We start from the raw sequence: 22,477 nt of genomic DNA, 5'->3' as shown, positions 1-22,477 counted from the left end.
GGTGAGGCCATCCGCACCACACCGGGGCCTGTGCTGCTAAGATAGGTCATCTAAATTACACCAGGGTGTGTGCATCTGGCTGAGGAACGGTGCTTCCGGCTGAGGCCATCTACAACACACCAGGGCCTGAGTTTCAGGAAGAAGCCACCTCCACCTCACCAGGTCCTGTGCTGCTAGCTGAGGCCATCTACAACACACCACGGCCTGTGCTCCTGGCTTTGGCCACCAACACCACACCAGGTTCTGTGGCTCTGGCTGAGGCCAACTACACCACACCAGGGCCTGTGGCTCTGGCTGAAGCCATCTACCCCACACCAGGGCCTGTGTTGCTGGTTGAGGCCATTTTATTCACACCAGGGCCTGTGCTGCTGGATGAGGCCATATACATCACACGAGGGCTTGCTCTACTGGATGAGGCCAACTACACCACACCAGGGCCTGTGCTTCTGGCTGAGGCCATCTACATTACACGAGGGCTTGCGCTGCTGGCTTAGTCCATCTACACCACACCAGGGCCTGTGGCTCTGGCTTAGGCCATATACACCCCACCAGGGCCTTTGCTTCTGGCTGAGGCCACCTACACCACACCAGGTCCTGTGCTGCTGGTGGAGGCCATCTACACCAAACCAGGGCCTGTACTGCTGGTTAAAAGCTAAATTGAGTCCTTGGGTTAGAGTATTAGGCAACCATGCAGTTACCATTAACAATGTAGTTAAATTGGAGGGTTGTGTTTCGTAACTTCAAGTACTGCCCAACTCACCACTTGATTCCATAAATTGACACTTTGTGCTGAGGTCTGCAGCTTACGGCCATACCACCCTGAGCACGCCCGCTCTCGTCTGATCTCGGAAGCTAAGCAGGGTTGGGCTTGGTTAGTACTTGGATGGGGGACTGCCTGGGAATACCAGGTGCTGTAAGCTTTTCATGTCATTGAACTGCTTTTGATCCAGAGAAGGAGGGTGTTGAAAGACCCAAAGCAGCTGCCCATTAATGAGGGCACATAAACGACATTCCTTTTGGCTGTTTTCAGCAATGTCTTGTGCTGCCAGGTGAGGCCATCCGCACCACACCGGGGCCTGTGCTGCTAAGATAGGTCATCTAAATTACACCAGGGCGTGTGCATCTGGCTGAGGACCGGTGCTTCCGGCTGAGGCCTTCTACAACACACCAGGGCCTGAGTTGCAGGAAGAAGCCACCTCCACCTCACCAGGTCCTGTGCTGCTAGCTGAGGCCATCTACAACACACCACGGCCTGTGCTCCTGGCTTTGGCCACCAACACCACACCAGGTTCTGTGGCTCTGGCTGAGGCCAACTACACCACACCAGGGCCTGTGGCTCTGGCTGAAGCCATCTACCCCACACCAGGGCCTGTGTTGCTGGTTGAGGCCATTTTAATCACACCAGGGCCTGTGCTGCTGGATGAGGCCATATACATCACACGAGGGCTTGCTCTACTGGATGAGGCCAACTACACCACACCAGGGCCTGTGCTTCTGGCTGAGGCCATCTACATTACACGAGGGCTTGCGCTGCTGGCTTAGTCCATCTACACCAATACAGGGCCTGTGGCTCTGGCTTAGGCCATATACACCCCACCAGGGCCTTTGCTTCTGGCTGAGGCCACCTACACCACACCAGGTCCTGTGCTGCTGGTGGAGGCCATCTACACCAAACCAGGGCCTGTACTGCTGGTTAAAAGCAAAATTGAGTACTTGGGTTAGGGTATTAGGCAACCATGCAGTTACCATTAACAATGTAGTTAAATTGGAGGGTTGTGTTTCGTAACTTCAAGTACTGCCCAACTCACCACTTGATTCCATAAATTGACACTTTGTGCTGAGGTCTGCAGCTTACGGCCATACCACCCTGAGCACGCCCGCTCTCGTCTGATCTCGGAAGCTAAGCAGGGTTGGGCTTGGTTAGTACTTGGATGGGAGACCGCCTGGGAATACCAGGTGCTGTAAGCTTTTCATGTCATTGAACTGCTTTTGATCCAGAGAAGGAGGGTGTTGAAAGACCCAAAGCAGCTGCCCATTAATGAGGGCACATAAACGACATTCCTTTTGGCTGTTTTCAGCAATGTCTTGTGCTGCCAGGTGAGGCCATCCGCACCACACCGGGGCCTGTGCTGCTATGATAGGTCATCTAAATTACACCAGGGCGTCTGCATCTGGCTGAGGACCGTTGCTTCCGGCTGAGAACATCTACAACACACCAGGGCCTGAGTTGCAGGAAGAAGCCACCTCCACCTCACCAGGTCCTGTGCAGCTAGCTGAGGCCATCTACAACACACCACGGCCTGTGCTCCTGGCTTTGGCCACCTACACCACACCAGGTTCTGTGGCTCTGGCTGAGGCCAACTACACCACACCAGGGCCTGTGGCTCTGGCTGAAGCCATCTACCCCACACCAGGGCCTGTGTTGCTGGTTGAGGCCATTTTAATCACACCAGGGCCTGTGCTGCTGGATGAGGCCATATACATCACACGAGGGCTTGCTCTACTGGATGAGGCCAACTACACCACACCAGGGCCTGTGCTTCTGGCTGAGGCCATCTACATTACACGAGGGCTTGCGCTGCTGGCTTAGTCCATCTACACCACACCAGGGCCTGTGGCTCTGGCTTAGGCCATATACACCCCACCAGGGCCTTTGCTTCTGGCTGAGGCCACCTACACCACACCAGGTCCTGTGCTGCTGGTGGAGGCCATCTACACCAAACCAGGGCCTGTACTGCTGGTTAAAAGATAAATTGAGTCCTTGGATTAGAGTATTAGGCAACCATGCAGTTACCATTAACAATGTAGTTAAATTGGAGGGTTGTGTTTCGTAACTTCAAGTACTGCCCAACTCACCACTTGATTCCATAAATTGACACTTTGTGCTGAGGTCTGCAGCTTACGGCCATACCACCCTGCGCACGCCCGCTCTCGTCTGATCTCGGAAGCTAAGCAGGGTTGGGCTTGGTTAGTACTTGGATGGGAGACCGCCTGGGAATACCAGGTGCCGTAAGCTTTTCATGTCATTGAACTGCTTTTGATCCAGAGAAGGAGGGTGTTGAAAGACCCAAAGCAGCTGCCCATTAATGAGGGCACATAAACGACATTCCTTTTGGCTGTTTTCAGCAATGTCTTGTGCTGCCAGGTGAGGCCATCCGCACCACACCGGGGCCTTTGCTGCTAAGATAGGTCATCTAAATTACACCAGGGCGTGTGCATCTGGCTGAGGACCGGTGCTTCCGGCTGAGGCCATCTACAACACACCAGGGCCTGAGTTTCAGGAAGAAGCCACCTCCACCTCACCAGGTCCTGTGCTGCTAGCTGAGGCCATCTACAACACACCACGGCCTGTGCTCCTGGCTTTGGCCACCAACACCACACCAGGTTCTGTGGCTCTGGCTGAGGCCAACTACACCACACCAGGGCCTGTGGCTCTGGCTGAAGCCATCTACCCCACACCAGGGCCTGTGTTGCTGGTTGAGGCCATTTTATTCACACCAGGGCCTGTGCTGCTGGATGAGGCCATATACATCACACGAGGGCTTGCTCTACTGGATGAGGCCAACTACACCACACCAGGGCCTGTGCTTCTGGCTGAGGCCATCTACATTACACGAGGGCTTGCGCTGCTGGCTTAGTCCATCTACACCACAACAGGGCCTGTGGCTCTGGCTTAGGCCATATACACCCCACCAGGGCCTTTGCTTCTGGCTGAGGCCACCTACACCACACCAGGTCCTGTGCTGCTGGTGGAGGCCATCTACACCAAACCAGGGCCTGTACTGCTGGTTAAAAGCTAAATTGAGTCCTTGGGTTAGAGTATTAGGCAACCATGCAGTTACCATTAACAATGTAGTTAAATTGGAGGGTTGTGTTTCGTAACTTCAAGTACTGCCCAACTCACCACTTGATTCCATAAATTGACACTTTGTGCTGAGGTCTGCAGCTTACGGCCATACCACCCTGAGCACGCCCGCTCTCGTCTGATCTCGGAAGCTAAGCAGGGTTGGGCTTGGTTAGTACTTGGATGGGAGACCGCCTGGGAATACCAGGTGCCGTAAGCTTTTCATGTCATTGAACTGCTTTTGATCCAGAGAAGGAGGGTGTTGAAAGACCCAAAGCAGCTGCCCATTAATGAGGGCACATAAACGACATTCCTTTTGGCTGTTTTCAGCAATGTCTTGTGCTGCCAGGTGAGGCCATCCGCACCACACCGGGGCCTTTGCTGCTAAGATAGGTCATCTACATTACACCAGGGCGTGTGCATCTGGCTGAGGACCGGTGCTTCCGGCTGAGGCCATCTACAACACACCAGGGCCTGAGTTTCAGGAAGAAGCCACCTCCACCTCACCAGGTCCTGTGCTGCTAGCTGAGGCCATCTACAACACACCACGGCCTGTGCTCCTGGCTTTGGCCACCAACACCACACCAGGTTCTGTGGCTCTGGCTGAGGCCAACTACACCACACCAGGGCCTGTGGCTCTGGCTGAAGCCATCTACCCCACACCAGGGCCTGTGTTGCTGGTTGAGGCCATTTTAATCACACCAGGGCCTGTGCTGCTGGATGAGGCCATATACATCACACGAGGGCTTGCTCTACTGGATGAGGCCAACTACACCACACCAGGGCCTGTGCTTCTGGCTGAGGCCATCTACATTACACGAGGGCTTGCGCTGCTGGCTTAGTCCATCTACACCACAACAGGGCCTGTGGCTCTGGCTTAGGCCATATACACCCCACCAGGGCCTTTGCTTCTGGCTGAGGCCACCTACACCACACCAGGTCCTGTGCTGCTGGTGGAGGCCATCTACACCAAACCAGGGCCTGTACTGCTGGTTAAAAGCAAAATTGAGTCCTTGGGTTAGGATATTAGGCAACCATGCAGTTACCATTAACAATGTAGTTAAATTGGAGGGTTGTGTTTCGTAACTTCAAGTACTGCCCAACTCACCACTTGATTCCATAAATTGACACTTTGTGCTGAGGTCTGCAGCTTACGGCCATACCACCCTGAGCACGCCCGCTCTCGTCTGATCTCGGAAGCTAAGCAGGGTTGGGCTTGGTTAGTACTTGGATGGGAGACCGCCTGGGAATACCAGGTGCCGTAAGCTTTTCATGTCATTGAACTGCTTTTGATCCAGAGAAGGAGGGTGTTGAAAGACCCAAAGCAGCTGCCCATTAATGAGGGCACATAAACGACATTCCTTTTGGCTGTTTTCAGCAATGTCTTGTGCTGCCAGGTGAGGCCATCCGCACCACACCGGGGCCTGTGCTGCTAAGATAGGTCATCTAAATTACACCAGGGTGTGTGCATCTGGCTGAGGAACGGTGCTTCCGGCTGAGGCCATCTACAACACACCAGGGCCTGAGTTTCAGGAAGAAGCCACCTCCACCTCACCAGGTCCTGTGCTGCTAGCTGAGGCCATCTACAACACACCACGGCCTGTGCTCCTGGCTTTGGCCACCAACACCACACCAGGTTCTGTGGCTCTGGCTGAGGCCAACTACACCACACCAGGGCCTGTGGCTCTGGCTGAAGCCATCTACCCCACACCAGGGCCTGTGTTGCTGGTTGAGGCCATTTTATTCACACCAGGGCCTGTGCTGCTGGATGAGGCCATATACATCACACGAGGGCTTGCTCTACTGGATGAGGCCAACTACACCACACCAGGGCCTGTGCTTCTGGCTGAGGCCATCTACATTACACGAGGGCTTGCGCTGCTGGCTTAGTCCATCTACACCACACCAGGGCCTGTGGCTCTGGCTTAGGCCATATACACCCCACCAGGGCCTTTGCTTCTGGCTGAGGCCACCTACACCACACCAGGTCCTGTGCTGCTGGTGGAGGCCATCTACACCAAACCAGGGCCTGTACTGCTGGTTAAAAGCTAAATTGAGTCCTTGGGTTAGAGTATTAGGCAACCATGCAGTTACCATTAACAATGTAGTTAAATTGGAGGGTTGTGTTTCGTAACTTCAAGTACTGCCCAACTCACCACTTGATTCCATAAATTGACACTTTGTGCTGAGGTCTGCAGCTTACGGCCATACCACCCTGAGCACGCCCGCTCTCGTCTGATCTCGGAAGCTAAGCAGGGTTGGGCTTGGTTAGTACTTGGATGGGAGACCGCCTGGGAATACCAGGTGCTGTAAGCTTTTCATGTCATTGAACTGCTTTTGATCCAGAGAAGGAGGGTGTTGAAAGACCCAAAGCAGCTGCCCATTAATGAGGGCACATAAACGACATTCCTTTTGGCTGTTTTCAGCAATGTCTTGTGCTGCCAGGTGAGGCCATCCGCACCACACCGGGGCCTGTGCTGCTAAGATAGGTCATCTAAATTACACCAGGGCGTGTGCATCTGGCTGAGGACCGGTGCTTCCGGCTGAGGCCTTCTACAACACACCAGGGCCTGAGTTGCAGGAAGAAGCCACCTCCACCTCACCAGGTCCTGTGCTGCTAGCTGAGGCCATCTACAACACACCACGGCCTGTGCTCCTGGCTTTGGCCACCAACACCACACCAGGTTCTGTGGCTCTGGCTGAGGCCAACTACACCACACCAGGGCCTGTGGCTCTGGCTGAAGCCATCTACCCCACACCAGGGCCTGTGTTGCTGGTTGAGGCCATTTTAATCACACCAGGGCCTGTGCTGCTGGATGAGGCCATATACATCACACGAGGGCTTGCTCTACTGGATGAGGCCAACTACACCACACCAGGGCCTGTGCTTCTGGCTGAGGCCATCTACATTACACGAGGGCTTGCGCTGCTGGCTTAGTCCATCTACACCACAACAGGGCCTGTGGCTCTGGCTTAGGCCATATACACCCCACCAGGGCCTTTGCTTCTGGCTGAGGCCACCTACACCACACCAGGTCCTGTGCTGCTGGTGGAGGCCATCTACACCAAACCAGGGCCTGTACTGCTGGTTAAAAGCAAAATTGAGTACTTGGGTTAGGGTATTAGGCAACCATGCAGTTACCATTAACAATGTAGTTAAATTGGAGGGTTGTGTTTCGTAACTTCAAGTACTGCCCAACTCACCACTTGATTCCATAAATTGACACTTTGTGCTGAGGTCTGCAGCTTACGGCCATACCACCCTGAGCACGCCCGCTCTCGTCTGATCTCGGAAGCTAAGCAGGGTTGGGCTTGGTTAGTACTTGGATGGGAGACCGCCTGGGAATACCAGGTGCTGTAAGCTTTTCATGTCATTGAACTGCTTTTGATCCAGAGAAGGAGGGTGTTGAAAGACCCAAAGCAGCTGCCCATTAATGAGGGCACATAAACGACATTCCTTTTGGCTGTTTTCAGCAATGTCTTGTGCTGCCAGGTGAGGCCATCCGCACCACACCGGGGCCTGTGCTGCTATGATAGGTCATCTAAATTACACCAGGGCGTCTGCATCTGGCTGAGGACCGTTGCTTCCGGCTGAGAACATCTACAACACACCAGGGCCTGAGTTGCAGGAAGAAGCCACCTCCACCTCACCAGGTCCTGTGCAGCTAGCTGAGGCCATCTACAACACACCACGGCCTGTGCTCCTGGCTTTGGCCACCTACACCACACCAGGTTCTGTGGCTCTGGCTGAGGCCAACTACACCACACCAGGGCCTGTGGCTCTGGCTGAAGCCATCTACCCCACACCAGGGCCTGTGTTGCTGGTTGAGGCCATTTTAATCACACCAGGGCCTGTGCTGCTGGATGAGGCCATATACATCACACGAGGGCTTGCTCTACTGGATGAGGCCAACTACACCACACCAGGGCCTGTGCTTCTGGCTGAGGCCATCTACATTACACGAGGGCTTGCGCTGCTGGCTTAGTCCATCTACACCACACCAGGGCCTGTGGCTCTGGCTTAGGCCATATACACCCCACCAGGGCCTTTGCTTCTGGCTGAGGCCACCTACACCACACCAGGTCCTGTGCTGCTGGTGGAGGCCATCTACACCAAACCAGGGCCTGTACTGCTGGTTAAAAGATAAATTGAGTCCTTGGATTAGAGTATTAGGCAACCATGCAGTTACCATTAACAATGTAGTTAAATTGGAGGGTTGTGTTTCGTAACTTCAAGTACTGCCCAACTCACCACTTGATTCCATAAATTGACACTTTGTGCTGAGGTCTGCAGCTTACGGCCATACCACCCTGCGCACGCCCGCTCTCGTCTGATCTCGGAAGCTAAGCAGGGTTGGGCTTGGTTAGTACTTGGATGGGAGACCGCCTGGGAATACCAGGTGCCGTAAGCTTTTCATGTCATTGAACTGCTTTTGATCCAGAGAAGGAGGGTGTTGAAAGACCCAAAGCAGCTGCCCATTAATGAGGGCACATAAACGACATTCCTTTTGGCTGTTTTCAGCAATGTCTTGTGCTGCCAGGTGAGGCCATCCGCACCACACCGGGGCCTTTGCTGCTAAGATAGGTCATCTAAATTACACCAGGGCGTGTGCATCTGGCTGAGGACCGGTGCTTCCGGCTGAGGCCATCTACAACACACCAGGGCCTGAGTTTCAGGAAGAAGCCACCTCCACCTCACCAGGTCCTGTGCTGCTAGCTGAGGCCATCTACAACACACCACGGCCTGTGCTCCTGGCTTTGGCCACCAACACCACACCAGGTTCTGTGGCTCTGGCTGAGGCCAACTACACCACACCAGGGCCTGTGGCTCTGGCTGAAGCCATCTACCCCACACCAGGGCCTGTGTTGCTGGTTGAGGCCATTTTATTCACACCAGGGCCTGTGCTGCTGGATGAGGCCATATACATCACACGAGGGCTTGCTCTACTGGATGAGGCCAACTACACCACACCAGGGCCTGTGCTTCTGGCTGAGGCCATCTACATTACACGAGGGCTTGCGCTGCTGGCTTAGTCCATCTACACCACACCAGGGCCTGTGGCTCTGGCTTAGGCCATATACACCCCACCAGGGCCTTTGCTTCTGGCTGAGGCCACCTACACCACACCAGGTCCTGTGCTGCTGGTGGAGGCCATCTACACCAAACCAGGGCCTGTACTGCTGGTTAAAAGCTAAATTGAGTCCTTGGGTTAGAGTATTAGGCAACCATGCAGTTACCATTAACAATGTAGTTAAATTGGAGGGTTGTGTTTCGTAACTTCAAGTACTGCCCAACTCACCACTTGATTCCATAAATTGACACTTTGTGCTGAGGTCTGCAGCTTACGGCCATACCACCCTGAGCACGCCCGCTCTCGTCTGATCTCGGAAGCTAAGCAGGGTTGGGCTTGGTTAGTACTTGGATGGGAGACCGCCTGGGAATACCAGGTGCTGTAAGCTTTTCATGTCATTGAACTGCTTTTGATCCAGAGAAGGAGGGTGTTGAAAGACCCAAAGCAGCTGCCCATTAATGAGGGCACATAAACGACATTCCTTTTGGCTGTTTTCAGCAATGTCTTGTGCTGCCAGGTGAGGCCATCCGCACCACACCGGGGCCTGTGCTGCTAAGATAGGTCATCTAAATTACACCAGGGCGTGTGCATCTGGCTGAGGACCGGTGCTTCCGGCTGAGGCCTTCTACAACACACCAGGGCCTGAGTTGCAGGAAGAAGCCACCTCCACCTCACCAGGTCCTGTGCTGCTAGCTGAGGCCATCTACAACACACCACGGCCTGTGCTCCTGGCTTTGGCCACCAACACCACACCAGGTTCTGTGGCTCTGGCTGAGGCCAACTACACCACACCAGGGCCTGTGGCTCTGGCTGAAGCCATCTACCCCACACCAGGGCCTGTGTTGCTGGTTGAGGCCATTTTAATCACACCAGGGCCTGTGCTGCTGGATGAGGCCATATACATCACACGAGGGCTTGCTCTACTGGATGAGGCCAACTACACCACACCAGGGCCTGTGCTTCTGGCTGAGGCCATCTACATTACACGAGGGCTTGCGCTGCTGGCTTAGTCCATCTACACCACAACAGGGCCTGTGGCTCTGGCTTAGGCCATATACACCCCACCAGGGCCTTTGCTTCTGGCTGAGGCCACCTACACCACACCAGGTCCTGTGCTGCTGGTGGAGGCCATCTACACCAAACCAGGGCCTGTACTGCTGGTTAAAAGCAAAATTGAGTACTTGGGTTAGGGTATTAGGCAACCATGCAGTTACCATTAACAATGTAGTTAAATTGGAGGGTTGTGTTTCGTAACTTCAAGTACTGCCCAACTCACCACTTGATTCCATAAATTGACACTTTGTGCTGAGGTCTGCAGCTTACGGCCATACCACCCTGAGCACGCCCGCTCTCGTCTGATCTCGGAAGCTAAGCAGGGTTGGGCTTGGTTAGTACTTGGATGGGAGACCGCCTGGGAATACCAGGTGCTGTAAGCTTTTCATGTCATTGAACTGCTTTTGATCCAGAGAAGGAGGGTGTTGAAAGACCCAAAGCAGCTGCCCATTAATGAGGGCACATAAACGACATTCCTTTTGGCTGTTTTCAGCAATGTCTTGTGCTGCCAGGTGAGGCCATCCGCACCACACCGGGGCCTGTGCTGCTATGATAGGTCATCTAAATTACACCAGGGCGTCTGCATCTGGCTGAGGACCGTTGCTTCCGGCTGAGAACATCTACAACACACCAGGGCCTGAGTTGCAGGAAGAAGCCACCTCCACCTCACCAGGTCCTGTGCAGCTAGCTGAGGCCATCTACAACACACCACGGCCTGTGCTCCTGGCTTTGGCCACCTACACCACACCAGGTTCTGTGGCTCTGGCTGAGGCCAACTACACCACACCAGGGCCTGTGGCTCTGGCTGAAGCCATCTACCCCACACCAGGGCCTGTGTTGCTGGTTGAGGCCATTTTAATCACACCAGGGCCTGTGCTGCTGGATGAGGCCATATACATCACACGAGGGCTTGCTCTACTGGATGAGGCCAACTACACCACACCAGGGCCTGTGCTTCTGGCTGAGGCCATCTACATTACACGAGGGCTTGCGCTGCTGGCTTAGTCCATCTACACCACACCAGGGCCTGTGGCTCTGGCTTAGGCCATATACACCCCACCAGGGCCTTTGCTTCTGGCTGAGGCCACCTACACCACACCAGGTCCTGTGCTGCTGGTGGAGGCCATCTACACCAAACCAGGGCCTGTACTGCTGGTTAAAAGATAAATTGAGTCCTTGGGTTAGAGTATTAGGCAACCATGCAGTTACCATTAACAATGTAGTTAAATTGGAGGGTTGTGTTTCGTAACTTCAAGTACTGCCCAACTCACCACTTGATTCCATAAATTGACACTTTGTGCTGAGGTCTGCAGCTTACGGCCATACCACCCTGCGCACGCCCGCTCTCGTCTGATCTCGGAAGCTAAGCAGGGTTGGGCTTGGTTAGTACTTGGATGGGAGACCGCCTGGGAATACCAGGTGCCGTAAGCTTTTCATGTCATTGAACTGCTTTTGATCCAGAGAAGGAGGGTGTTGAAAGACCCAAAGCAGCTGCCCATTAATGAGGGCACATAAACGACATTCCTTTTGGCTGTTTTCAGCAATGTCTTGTGCTGCCAGGTGAGGCCATCCGCACCACACCGGGGCCTTTGCTGCTAAGATAGGTCATCTAAATTACACCAGGGCGTGTGCATCTGGCTGAGGACCGGTGCTTCCGGCTGAGGCCATCTACAACACACCAGGGCCTGAGTTTCAGGAAGAAGCCACCTCCACCTCACCAGGTCCTGTGCTGCTAGCTGAGGCCATCTACAACACACCACGGCCTGTGCTCCTGGCTTTGGCCACCAACACCACACCAGGTTCTGTGGCTCTGGCTGAGGCCAACTACACCACACCAGGGCCTGTGGCTCTGGCTGAAGCCATCTACCCCACACCAGGGCCTGTGTTGCTGGTTGAGGCCATTTTAATCACACCAGGGCCTGTGCTGCTGGATGAGGCCATATACATCACACGAGGGCTTGCTCTACTGGATGAGGCCAACTACACCACACCAGGGCCTGTGCTTCTGGCTGAGGCCATCTACATTACACGAGGGCTTGCGCTGCTGGCTTAGTCCATCTACACCACAACAGGGCCTGTGGCTCTGGCTTAGGCCATATACACCCCACCAGGGCCTTTGCTTCTGGCTGAGGCCACCTACACCACACCAGGTCCTGTGCTGCTGGTGGAGGCCATCTACACCAAACCAGGGCCTGTACTGCTGGTTAAAAGCAAAATTGAGTCCTTGGGTTAGGGTATTAGGCAACCATGCAGTTACCATTAACAATGTAGTTAAATTGGAGGGTTGTGTTTCGTAACTTCAAGTACTGCCCAACTCACCACTTGATTCCATAAATTGACACTTTGTGCTGAGGTCTGCAGCTTACGGCCATACCACCCTGAGCACGCCCGCTCTCGTCTGATCTCGGAAGCTAAGCAGGGTTGGGCTTGGTTAGTACTTGGATGGGAGACCGCCTGGGAATACCAGGTGCCGTAAGCTTTTCATGTCATTGAACTGCTTTTGATCCAGAGAAGGAGGGTGTTGAAAGACCCAAAGCAGCTGCCCATTAATGAGGGCACATAAACGACATTCCTTTTGGCTGTTTTCAGCAATGTCTTGTGCTGCCAGGTGAGGCCATCCGCACCACACCGGGGCCTGTGCTGCTAAGATAGGTCATCTAAATTACACCAGGGTGTGTGCATCTGGCTGAGGAACGGTGCTTCCGGCTGAGGCCATCTACAACACACCAGGGCCTGAGTTTCAGGAAGAAGCCACCTCCACCTCACCAGGTCCTGTGTTGCTAGCTGAGGCCATCTACAACACACCACGGCCTGTGCTCCTGGCTTTGGCCACCAACACCACACCAGGTTCTGTGGCTCTGGCTGAGGCCAACTACACCACACCAGGGCCTGTGGCTCTGGCTGAAGCCATCTACCCCACACCAGGGCCTGTGTTGCTGGTTGAGGCCATTTTATTCACACCAGGGCCTGTGCTGCTGGATGAGGCCATATACATCACACGAGGGCTTGCTCTACTGGATGAGGCCAACTACACCACACCAGGGCCTGTGCTTCTGGCTGAGGCCATCTACATTACACGAGGGCTTGCGCTGCTGGCTTAGTCCATCTACACCACACCAGGGCCTGTGGCTCTGGCTTAGGCCATATACACCCCACCAGGGCCTTTGCTTCTGGCTGAGGCCACCTACACCACACCAGGTCCTGTGCTGCTGGTGGAGGCCATCTACACCAAACCAGGGCCTGTACTGCTGGTTAAAAGCTAAATTGAGTCCTTGGGTTAGAGTATTAGGCAACCATGCAGTTACCATTAACAATGTAGTTAAATTGGAGGGTTGTGTTTCGTAACTTCAAGTACTGCCCAACTCACCACTTGATTCCATAAATTGACACTTTGTGCTGAGGTCTGCAGCTTACGGCCATACCACCCTGAGCACGCCCGCTCTCGTCTGATCTCGGAAGCTAAGCAGGGTTGGGCTTGGTTAGTACTTGGATGGGAGACCGCCTGGGAATACCAGGTGCCGTAAGCTTTTCATGTCATTGAACTGCTTTTGATCCAGAGAAGGAGGGTGTTGAAAGACCCAAAGCAGCTGCCCATTAATGAGGGCACATAAACGACATTCCTTTTGGCTGTTTTCAGCAATGTCTTGTGCTGCCAGGTGAGGCCATCCGCACCACACCGGGGCCTTTGCTGCTAAGATAGGTCATCTACATTACACCAGGGCGTGTGCATCTGGCTGAGGACCGGTGCTTCCGGCTGAGGCCATCTACAACACACCAGGGCCTGAGTTTCAGGAAGAAGCCACCTCCACCTCACCAGGTCCTGTGCTGCTAGCTGAGGCCATCTACAACACACCACGGCCTGTGCTCCTGGCTTTGGCCACCAACACCACACCAGGTTCTGTGGCTCTGGCTGAGGCCAACTACACCACACCAGGGCCTGTGGCTCTGGCTGAAGCCATCTACCCCACACCAGGGCCTGTGTTGCTGGTTGAGGCCATTTTAATCACACCAGGGCCTGTGCTGCTGGATGAGGCCATATACATCACACGAGGGCTTGCTCTACTGGATGAGGCCAACTACACCACACCAGGGCCTGTGCTTCTGGCTGAGGCCATCTACATTACACGAGGGCTTGCGCTGCTGGCTTAGTCCATCTACACCACAACAGGGCCTGTGGCTCTGGCTTAGGCCATATACACCCCACCAGGGCCTTTGCTTCTGGCTGAGGCCACCTACACCACACCAGGTCCTGTGCTGCTGGTGGAGGCCATCTACACCAAACCAGGGCCTGTACTGCTGGTTAAAAGCAAAATTGAGTCCTTGGGTTAGGGTATTAGGCAACCATGCAGTTACCATTAACAATGTAGTTAAATTGGAGGGTTGTGTTTCGTAACTTCAAGTACTGCCCAACTCACCACTTGATTCCATAAATTGACACTTTGTGCTGAGGTCTGCAGCTTACGGCCATACCACCCTGAGCACGCCCGCTCTCGTCTGATCTCGGAAGCTAAGCAGGGTTGGGCTTGGTTAGTACTTGGATGGGAGACCGCCTGGGAATACCAGGTGCCGTAAGCTTTTCATGTCATTGAACTGCTTTTGATCCAGAGAAGGAGGGTGTTGAAAGACCCAAAGCAGCTGCCCATTAATGAGGGCACATAAACGACATTCCTTTTGGCTGTTTTCAGCAATGTCTTGTGCTGCCAGGTGAGGCCATCCGCACCACACCGGGGCCTGTGCTGCTAAGATAGGTCATCTAAATTACACCAGGGTGTGTGCATCTGGCTGAGGAACGGTGCTTCCGGCTGAGGCCATCTACAACACACCAGGGCCTGAGTTTCAGGAAGAAGCCACCTCCACCTCACCAGGTCCTGTGCTGCTAGCTGAGGCCATCTACAACACACCACGGCCTGTGCTCCTGGCTTTGGCCACCAACACCACACCAGGTTCTGTGGCTCTGGCTGAGGCCAACTACACCACACCAGGGCCTGTGGCTCTGGCTGAAGCCATCTACCCCACACCAGGGCCTGTGTTGCTGGTTGAGGCCATTTTATTCACACCAGGGCCTGTGCTGCTGGATGAGGCCATATACATCACACGAGGGCTTGCTCTACTGGATGAGGCCAACTACACCACACCAGGGCCTGTGCTTCTGGCTGAGGCCATCTACATTACACGAGGGCTTGCGCTGCTGGCTTAGTCCATCTACACCACACCAGGGCCTGTGGCTCTGGCTTAGGCCATATACACCCCACCAGGGCCTTTGCTTCTGGCTGAGGCCACCTACACCACACCAGGTCCTGTGCTGCTGGTGGAGGCCATCTACACCAAACCAGGGCCTGTACTGCTGGTTAAAAGCTAAATTGAGTCCTTGGGTTAGAGTATTAGGCAACCATGCAGTTACCATTAACAATGTAGTTAAATTGGAGGGTTGTGTTTCGTAACTTCAAGTACTGCCCAACTCACCACTTGATTCCATAAATTGACACTTTGTGCTGAGGTCTGCAGCTTACGGCCATACCACCCTGAGCACGCCCGCTCTCGTCTGATCTCGGAAGCTAAGCAGGGTTGGGCTTGGTTAGTACTTGGATGGGAGACCGCCTGGGAATACCAGGTGCTGTAAGCTTTTCATGTCATTGAACTGCTTTTGATCCAGAGAAGGAGGGTGTTGAAAGACCCAAAGCAGCTGCCCATTAATGAGGGCACATAAACGACATTCCTTTTGGCTGTTTTCAGCAATGTCTTGTGCTGCCAGGTGAGGCCATCCGCACCACACCGGGGCCTGTGCTGCTAAGATAGGTCATCTAAATTACACCAGGGCGTGTGCATCTGGCTGAGGACCGGTGCTTCCGGCTGAGGCCTTCTACAACACACCAGGGCCTGAGTTGCAGGAAGAAGCCACCTCCACCTCACCAGGTCCTGTGCTGCTAGCTGAGGCCATCTACAACACACCACGGCCTGTGCTCCTGGCTTTGGCCACCAACACCACACCAGGTTCTGTGGCTCTGGCTGAGGCCAACTACACCACACCAGGGCCTGTGGCTCTGGCTGAAGCCATCTACCCCACACCAGGGCCTGTGTTGCTGGTTGAGGCCATTTTAATCACACCAGGGCCTGTGCTGCTGGATGAGGCCATATACATCACACGAGGGCTTGCTCTACTGGATGAGGCCAACTACACCACACCAGGGCCTGTGCTTCTGGCTGAGGCCATCTACATTACACGAGGGCTTGCGCTGCTGGCTTAGTCCATCTACACCACACCAGGGCCTGTGGCTCTGGCTTAGGCCATATACACCCCACCAGGGCCTTTGCTTCTGGCTGAGGCCACCTACACCACACCAGGTCCTGTGCTGCTGGTTAAAAGATAAATTGAGTCCTTGGGTTAGAGTATTAGGCAACCATGCAGTTACCATTAACAATGTAGTTAAATTGGAGGGTTGTGTTTCGTAACTTCAAGTACTGCCCAACTCACCACTTGATTCCATAAATTGACACTTTGTGCTGAGGTCTGCAGCTTACGGCCATACCACCCTGAGCACGCCCGCTCTCGTCTGATCTCGGAAGCTAAGCAGGGTTGGGCTTGGTTAGTACTTGGATGGGAGACCGCCTGGGAATACCAGGTGCTGTAAGCTTTTCATGTCATTGAACTGCTTTTGATCCAGAGAAGGAGGGTGTTGAAAGACCCAAAGCAGCTGCCCATTAATGAGGGCACATAAACGACATTCCTTTTGGCTGTTTTCAGCAATGTCTTGTGCTGCCAGGTGAGGCCATCCGCACCACACCGGGGCCTGTGCTGCTATGATAGGTCATCTAAATTACACCAGGACGTCTGCATCTGGCTGAGGACCGTTGCTTCCGGCTGAGAACATCTACAACACACCAGGGCCTGAGTTGCAGGAAGAAGCCACCTCCACCTCACCAGGTCCTGTGCAGCTAGCTGAGGCCATCTACAACACACCACGGCCTGTGCTCCTGGCTTTGGCCACCTACACCACACCAGGTTCTGTGGCTCTGGCTGAGGCCAACTACACCACACCAGGGCCTGTGGCTCTGGCTGAAGCCATCTACCCCACACCAGGGCCTGTGTTGCTGGTTGAGGCCATTTTAATCACACCAGGGCCTGTGCTGCTGGATGAGGCCATATACATCACACGAGGGCTTGCTCTACTGGATGAGGCCAACTACACCACACCAGGGCCTGTGCTTCTGGCTGAGGCCATCTACATTACACGAGGGCTTGCGCTGCTGGCTTAGTCCATCTACACCACACCAGGGCCTGTGGCTCTGGCTTAGGCCATATACACCCCACCAGGGCCTTTGCTTCTGGCTGAGGCCACCTACACCACACCAGGTCCTGTGCTGCTGGTGGAGGCCATCTACACCAAACCAGGGCCTGTACTGCTGGTTAAAAGATAAATTGAGTCCTTGGGTTAGAGTATTAGGCAACCATGCAGTTACCATTAACAATGTAGTTAAATTGGAGGGTTGTGTTTCGTAACTTCAAGTACTGCCCAACTCACCACTTGATTCCATAAATTGACACTTTGTGCTGAGGTCTGCAGCTTACGGCCATACCACCCTGCGCACGCCCGCTCTCGTCTGATCTCGGAAGCTAAGCAGGGTTGGGCTTGGTTAGTACTTGGATGGGAGACAGCCTGGGAATACCAGGTGCCGTAAGCTTTTCATGTCATTGAACTGCTTTTGATCCAGAGAAGGAGGGTGTTGAAAGACCCAAAGCAGCTGCCCATTAATGAGGGCACATAAACGACATTCCTTTTGGCTGTTTTCAGCAATGTCTTGTGCTGCCAGGTGAGGCCATCCGCACCACACCGGGGCCTTTGCTGCTAAGATAGGTCATCTAAATTACACCAGGGCGTGTGCATCTGGCTGAGGACCGGTGCTTCCGGCTGAGGCCATCTACAACACACCAGGGCCTGAGTTTCAGGAAGAAGCCACCTCCACCTCACCAGGTCCTGTGCTGCTAGCTGAGGCCATCTACAACACACCACGGCCTGTGCTCCTGGCTTTGGCCACCAACACCACACCAGGTTCTGTGGCTCTGGCTGAGGCCAACTACACCACACCAGGGCCTGTGGCTCTGGCTGAAGCCATCTACCCCACACCAGGGCCTGTGTTGCTGGTTGAGGCCATTTTAATCACACCAGGGCCTGTGCTGCTGGATGAGGCCATATACATCACACGAGGGCTTGCTCTACTGGATGAGGCCAACTACACCACACCAGGGCCTGTGCTTCTGGCTGAGGCCATCTACATTACACGAGGGCTTGCGCTGCTGGCTTAGTCCATCTACACCACAACAGGGCCTGTGGCTCTGGCTTAGGCCATATACACCCCACCAGGGCCTTTGCTTCTGGCTGAGGCCACCTACACCACACCAGGTCCTGTGCTGCTGGTGGAGGCCATCTACACCAAACCAGGGCCTGTACTGCTGGTTAAAAGCAAAATTGAGTCCTTGGGTTAGGGTATTAGGCAACCATGCAGTTACCATTAACAATGTAGTTAAATTGGAGGGTTGTGTTTCGTAACTTCAAGTACTGCCCAACTCACCACTTGATTCCATAAATTGACACTTTGTGCTGAGGTCTGCAGCTTACGGCCATACCACCCTGAGCACGCCCGCTCTCGTCTGATCTCGGAAGCTAAGCAGGGTTGGGCTTGGTTAGTACTTGGATGGGAGACCGCCTGGGAATACCAGGTGCCGTAAGCTTTTCATGTCATTGAACTGCTTTTGATCCAGAGAAGGAGGGTGTTGAAAGACCCAAAGCAGCTGCCCATTAATGAGGGCACATAAACGACATTCCTTTTGGCTGTTTTCAGCAATGTCTTGTGCTGCCAGGTGAGGCCATCCGCACCACACCGGGGCCTGTGCTGCTAAGATAGGTCATCTAAATTACACCAGGGTGTGTGCATCTGGCTGAGGAACGGTGCTTCCGGCTGAGGCCATCTACAACACACCAGGGCCTGAGTTTCAGGAAGAAGCCACCTCCACCTCACCAGGTCCTGTGCTGCTAGCTGAGGCCATCTACAACACACCACGGTCTGTGCTCCTGGCTTTGGCCACCAACACCACACCAGGTTCTGTGGCTCTGGCTGAGGCCAACTACACCACACCAGGGCCTGTGGCTCTGGCTGAAGCCATCTACCCCACACCAGGGCCTGTGTTGCTGGTTGAGGCCATTTTATTCACACCAGGGCCTGTGCTGCTGGATGAGGCCATATACATCACACGAGGGCTTGCTCTACTGGATGAGGCCAACTACACCACACCAGGGCCTGTGCTTCTGGCTGAGGCCATCTACATTACACGAGGGCTTGCGCTGCTGGCTTAGTCCATCTACACCACACCAGGGCCTGTGGCTCTGGCTTAGGCCATATACACCCCACCAGGGCCTTTGCTTCTGGCTGAGGCCACCTACACCACACCAGGTCCTGTGCTGCTGGTGGAGGCCATCTACACCAAACCAGGGCCTGTACTGCTGGTTAAAAGCTAAATTGAGTCCTTGGGTTAGAGTATTAGGCAACCATGCAGTTACCATTAACAATGTAGTTAAATTGGAGGGTTGTGTTTCGTAACTTCAAGTACTGCCCAACTCACCACTTGATTCCATAAATTGACACTTTGTGCTGAGGTCTGCAGCTTACGGCCATACCACCCTGAGCACGCCCGCTCTCGTCTGATCTCGGAAGCTAAGCAGGGTTGGGCTTGGTTAGTACTTGGATGGGAGACCGCCTGGGAATACCAGGTGCTGTAAGCTTTTCATGTCATTGAACTGCTTTTGATCCAGAGAAGGAGGGTGTTGAAAGACCCAAAGCAGCTGCCCATTAATGAGGGCACATAAACGACATTCCTTTTGGCTGTTTTCAGCAATGTCTTGTGCTGCCAGGTGAGGCCATCCGCACCACACCGGGGCCTGTGCTGCTAAGATAGGTCATCTAAATTACACCAGGGCGTGTGCATCTGGCTGAGGACCGGTGCTTCCGGCTGAGGCCTTCTACAACACACCAGGGCCTGAGTTGCAGGAAGAAGCCACCTCCACCTCACCAGGTCCTGTGCTGCTAGCTGAGGCCATCTACAACACACCACGGCCTGTGCTCCTGGCTTTGGCCACCAACACCACACCAGGTTCTGTGGCTCTGGCTGAGGCCAACTACACCACACCAGGGCCTGTGGCTCTGGCTGAAGCCATCTACCCCACACCAGGGCCTGTGTTGCTGGTTGAGGCCATTTTAATCACACCAGGGCCTGTGCTGCTGGATGAGGCCATATACATCACACGAGGGCTTGCTCTACTGGATGAGGCCAACTACACCACACCAGGGCCTGTGCTTCTGGCTGAGGCCATCTACATTACACGAGGGCTTGCGCTGCTGGCTTAGTCCATCTACACCACACCAGGGCCTGTGGCTCTGGCTTAGGCCATATACACCCCACCAGGGCCTTTGCTTCTGGCTGAGGCCACCTACACCACACCAGGTCCTGTGCTGCTGGTGGAGGCCATCTACACCAAACCAGGGCCTGTACTGCTGGTTAAAAGATAAATTGAGTCCTTGGGTTAGAGTATTAGGCAACCATGCAGTTACCATTAACAATGTAGTTAAATTGGAGGGTTGTGTTTCGTAACTTCAAGTACTGCCCAACTCACCACTTGATTCCATAAATTGACACTTTGTGCTGAGGTCTGCAGCTTACGGCCATACCACCCTGAGCACGCCCGCTCTCGTCTGATCTCGGAAGCTAAGCAGGGTTGGGCTTGGTTAGTACTTGGATGGGAGACCGCCTGGGAATACCAGGTGCTGTAAGCTTTTCATGTCATTGAACTGCTTTTGATCCAGAGAAGGAGGGTGTTGAAAGACCCAAAGCAGCTGCCCATTAATGAGGGCACATAAACGACATTCCTTTTGGCTGTTTTCAGCAATGTCTTGTGCTGCCAGGTGAGGCCATCCGCACCACACCGGGGCCTGTGCTGCTATGATAGGTCATCTAAATTACACCAGGGTGTGTGCATCTGGCTGAGGACCGTTGCTTCCGGCTGAGAACATCTACAACACACCAGGGCCTGAGTTGCAGGAAGAAGCCACCTCCACCTCACCAGGTCCTGTGCAGCTAGCTGAGGCCATCTACAACACACCACGGCCTGTGCTCCTGGCTTTGGCCACCTACACCACACCAGGTTCTGTGGCTCTGGCTGAGGCCAACTACACCACACCAGGGCCTGTGGCTCTGGCTGAAGCCATCTACCCCACACCAGGGCCTGTGTTGCTGGTTGAGGCCATTTTAATCACACCAGGGCCTGTGCTGCTGGATGAGGCCATATACATCACACGAGGGCTTGCTCTACTGGATGAGGCCAACTACACCACACCAGGGCCTGTGCTTCTGGCTGAGGCCATCTACATTACACGAGGGCTTGCGCTGCTGGCTTAGTCCATCTACACCACACCAGGGCCTGTGGCTCTGGCTTAGGCCATATACACCCCACCAGGGCCTTTGCTTCTGGCTGAGGCCACCTACACCACACCAGGTCCTGTGCTGCTGGTGGAGGCCATCTACACCAAACCAGGGCCTGTACTGCTGGTTAAAAGATAAATTGAGTCCTTGGGTTAGAGTATTAGGCAACCATGCAGTTACCATTAACAATGTAGTTAAATTGGAGGGTTGTGTTTCGTAACTTCAAGTACTGCCCAACTCACCACTTGATTCCATAAATTGACACTTTGTGCTGAGGTCTGCAGCTTACGGCCATACCACCCTGCGCACGCCCGCTCTCGTCTGATCTCGGAAGCTAAGCAGGGTTGGGCTTGGTTAGTACTTGGATGGGAGACCGCCTGGGAATACCAGGTGCCGTAAGCTTTTCATGTCATTGAACTGCTTTTGATCCAGAGAAGGAGGGTGTTGAAAGACCCAAAGCAGCTGCCCATTAATGAGGGCACATAAACGACATTCCTTTTGGCTGTTTTCAGCAATGTCTTGTGCTGCCAGGTGAGGCCATCCGCACCACACCGGGGCCTTTGCTGCTAAGATAGGTCATCTAAATTACACCAGGGCGTGTGCATCTGGCTGAGGACCGGTGCTTCCGGCTGAGGCCATCTACAACACACCAGGGCCTGAGTTTCAGGAAGAAGCCACCTCCACCTCACCAGGTCCTGTGCTGCTAGCTGAGGCCATCTACAACACACCACGGCCTGTGCTCCTGGCTTTGGCCACCAACACCACACCAGGTTCTGTGGCTCTGGCTGAGGCCAACTACACCACACCAGGGCCTGTGGCTCTGGCTGAAGCCATCTACCCCACACCAGGGCCTGTGTTGCTGGTTGAGGCCATTTTAATCACACCAGGGCCTGTGCTGCTGGATGAGGCCATATACATCACACGAGGGCTTGCTCTACTGGATGAGGCCAACTACACCACACCAGGGCCTGTGCTTCTGGCTGAGGCCATCTACATTACACGAGGGCTTGCGCTGCTGGCTTAGTCCATCTACACCAC

The 22,477-nt window shown here is 54.2% G+C and overlaps 20 non-coding genes and 1 pseudogene across 20 annotated transcripts; all 21 read left to right on the top strand.

The window, feature by feature from the left end:
• Positions 1-801: 801 nt before the first annotated feature.
• Positions 802-920, top strand: LOC146366819 (5S ribosomal RNA). The gene has a single exon (XR_014797952.1). It is a non-coding gene; the product is annotated as a 5S ribosomal RNA (ribosomal RNA).
• A 929-nt stretch (positions 921-1,849) lies between these two features.
• Positions 1,850-1,968, top strand: LOC146366818 (5S ribosomal RNA). The gene has a single exon (XR_014797790.1). It is a non-coding gene; the product is annotated as a 5S ribosomal RNA (ribosomal RNA).
• A 929-nt stretch (positions 1,969-2,897) lies between these two features.
• On the top strand, positions 2,898-3,016 carry LOC146366817 (5S ribosomal RNA). Its single transcript, XR_014797887.1, has one exon. It is a non-coding gene; the product is annotated as a 5S ribosomal RNA (ribosomal RNA).
• A 929-nt stretch (positions 3,017-3,945) lies between these two features.
• Positions 3,946-4,064, top strand: LOC146366816 (5S ribosomal RNA). Its single transcript, XR_014798415.1, has one exon. It is a non-coding gene; the product is annotated as a 5S ribosomal RNA (ribosomal RNA).
• Positions 4,065-4,993: 929 nt separating this feature from the next.
• Positions 4,994-5,112, top strand: LOC146366815 (5S ribosomal RNA). The gene has a single exon (XR_014798414.1). It is a non-coding gene; the product is annotated as a 5S ribosomal RNA (ribosomal RNA).
• A 929-nt stretch (positions 5,113-6,041) lies between these two features.
• On the top strand, positions 6,042-6,160 carry LOC146366814 (5S ribosomal RNA). Its single transcript, XR_014797789.1, has one exon. It is a non-coding gene; the product is annotated as a 5S ribosomal RNA (ribosomal RNA).
• Positions 6,161-7,089: 929 nt separating this feature from the next.
• On the top strand, positions 7,090-7,208 carry LOC146366813 (5S ribosomal RNA). Its single transcript, XR_014797787.1, has one exon. It is a non-coding gene; the product is annotated as a 5S ribosomal RNA (ribosomal RNA).
• A 929-nt stretch (positions 7,209-8,137) lies between these two features.
• Positions 8,138-8,256, top strand: LOC146366812 (5S ribosomal RNA). Its single transcript, XR_014797886.1, has one exon. It is a non-coding gene; the product is annotated as a 5S ribosomal RNA (ribosomal RNA).
• A 929-nt stretch (positions 8,257-9,185) lies between these two features.
• Positions 9,186-9,304, top strand: LOC146366811 (5S ribosomal RNA). Its single transcript, XR_014797786.1, has one exon. It is a non-coding gene; the product is annotated as a 5S ribosomal RNA (ribosomal RNA).
• Positions 9,305-10,233: 929 nt separating this feature from the next.
• LOC146366810 (5S ribosomal RNA) lies at positions 10,234-10,352 on the top strand. Its single transcript, XR_014797785.1, has one exon. It is a non-coding gene; the product is annotated as a 5S ribosomal RNA (ribosomal RNA).
• A 929-nt stretch (positions 10,353-11,281) lies between these two features.
• LOC146366809 (5S ribosomal RNA) lies at positions 11,282-11,400 on the top strand. Its single transcript, XR_014797885.1, has one exon. It is a non-coding gene; the product is annotated as a 5S ribosomal RNA (ribosomal RNA).
• A 929-nt stretch (positions 11,401-12,329) lies between these two features.
• LOC146366808 (5S ribosomal RNA) lies at positions 12,330-12,448 on the top strand. The gene has a single exon (XR_014798413.1). It is a non-coding gene; the product is annotated as a 5S ribosomal RNA (ribosomal RNA).
• Positions 12,449-13,377: 929 nt separating this feature from the next.
• On the top strand, positions 13,378-13,496 carry LOC146366807 (5S ribosomal RNA). Its single transcript, XR_014798412.1, has one exon. It is a non-coding gene; the product is annotated as a 5S ribosomal RNA (ribosomal RNA).
• A 929-nt stretch (positions 13,497-14,425) lies between these two features.
• On the top strand, positions 14,426-14,544 carry LOC146366806 (5S ribosomal RNA). The gene has a single exon (XR_014798410.1). It is a non-coding gene; the product is annotated as a 5S ribosomal RNA (ribosomal RNA).
• A 929-nt stretch (positions 14,545-15,473) lies between these two features.
• LOC146366805 (5S ribosomal RNA) lies at positions 15,474-15,592 on the top strand. The gene has a single exon (XR_014797784.1). It is a non-coding gene; the product is annotated as a 5S ribosomal RNA (ribosomal RNA).
• An 890-nt stretch (positions 15,593-16,482) lies between these two features.
• Positions 16,483-16,601, top strand: LOC146366804 (5S ribosomal RNA). The gene has a single exon (XR_014797783.1). It is a non-coding gene; the product is annotated as a 5S ribosomal RNA (ribosomal RNA).
• Positions 16,602-17,530: 929 nt separating this feature from the next.
• On the top strand, positions 17,531-17,649 carry LOC146366803 (5S ribosomal RNA; annotated as a pseudogene).
• A 929-nt stretch (positions 17,650-18,578) lies between these two features.
• Positions 18,579-18,697, top strand: LOC146366802 (5S ribosomal RNA). The gene has a single exon (XR_014798409.1). It is a non-coding gene; the product is annotated as a 5S ribosomal RNA (ribosomal RNA).
• Positions 18,698-19,626: 929 nt separating this feature from the next.
• On the top strand, positions 19,627-19,745 carry LOC146366801 (5S ribosomal RNA). The gene has a single exon (XR_014797782.1). It is a non-coding gene; the product is annotated as a 5S ribosomal RNA (ribosomal RNA).
• Positions 19,746-20,674: 929 nt separating this feature from the next.
• Positions 20,675-20,793, top strand: LOC146366800 (5S ribosomal RNA). Its single transcript, XR_014797781.1, has one exon. It is a non-coding gene; the product is annotated as a 5S ribosomal RNA (ribosomal RNA).
• A 929-nt stretch (positions 20,794-21,722) lies between these two features.
• On the top strand, positions 21,723-21,841 carry LOC146366799 (5S ribosomal RNA). The gene has a single exon (XR_014797884.1). It is a non-coding gene; the product is annotated as a 5S ribosomal RNA (ribosomal RNA).
• The last annotated feature ends 636 nt before the right edge of the window (positions 21,842-22,477 follow it).

Source organism: Perissodus microlepis, chromosome 18 (genome assembly GCF_051167445.1).
Source record: "Perissodus microlepis isolate ML-2025 ecotype Zambia chromosome 18, ASM5116744v1, whole genome shotgun sequence".
Lineage (NCBI taxonomy): Eukaryota > Metazoa > Chordata > Actinopteri > Cichliformes > Cichlidae > Perissodus > Perissodus microlepis.
Note: the sequence above shows the minus strand (reverse complement) of the source record. Positions and strands in the feature narration are given on the sequence as shown.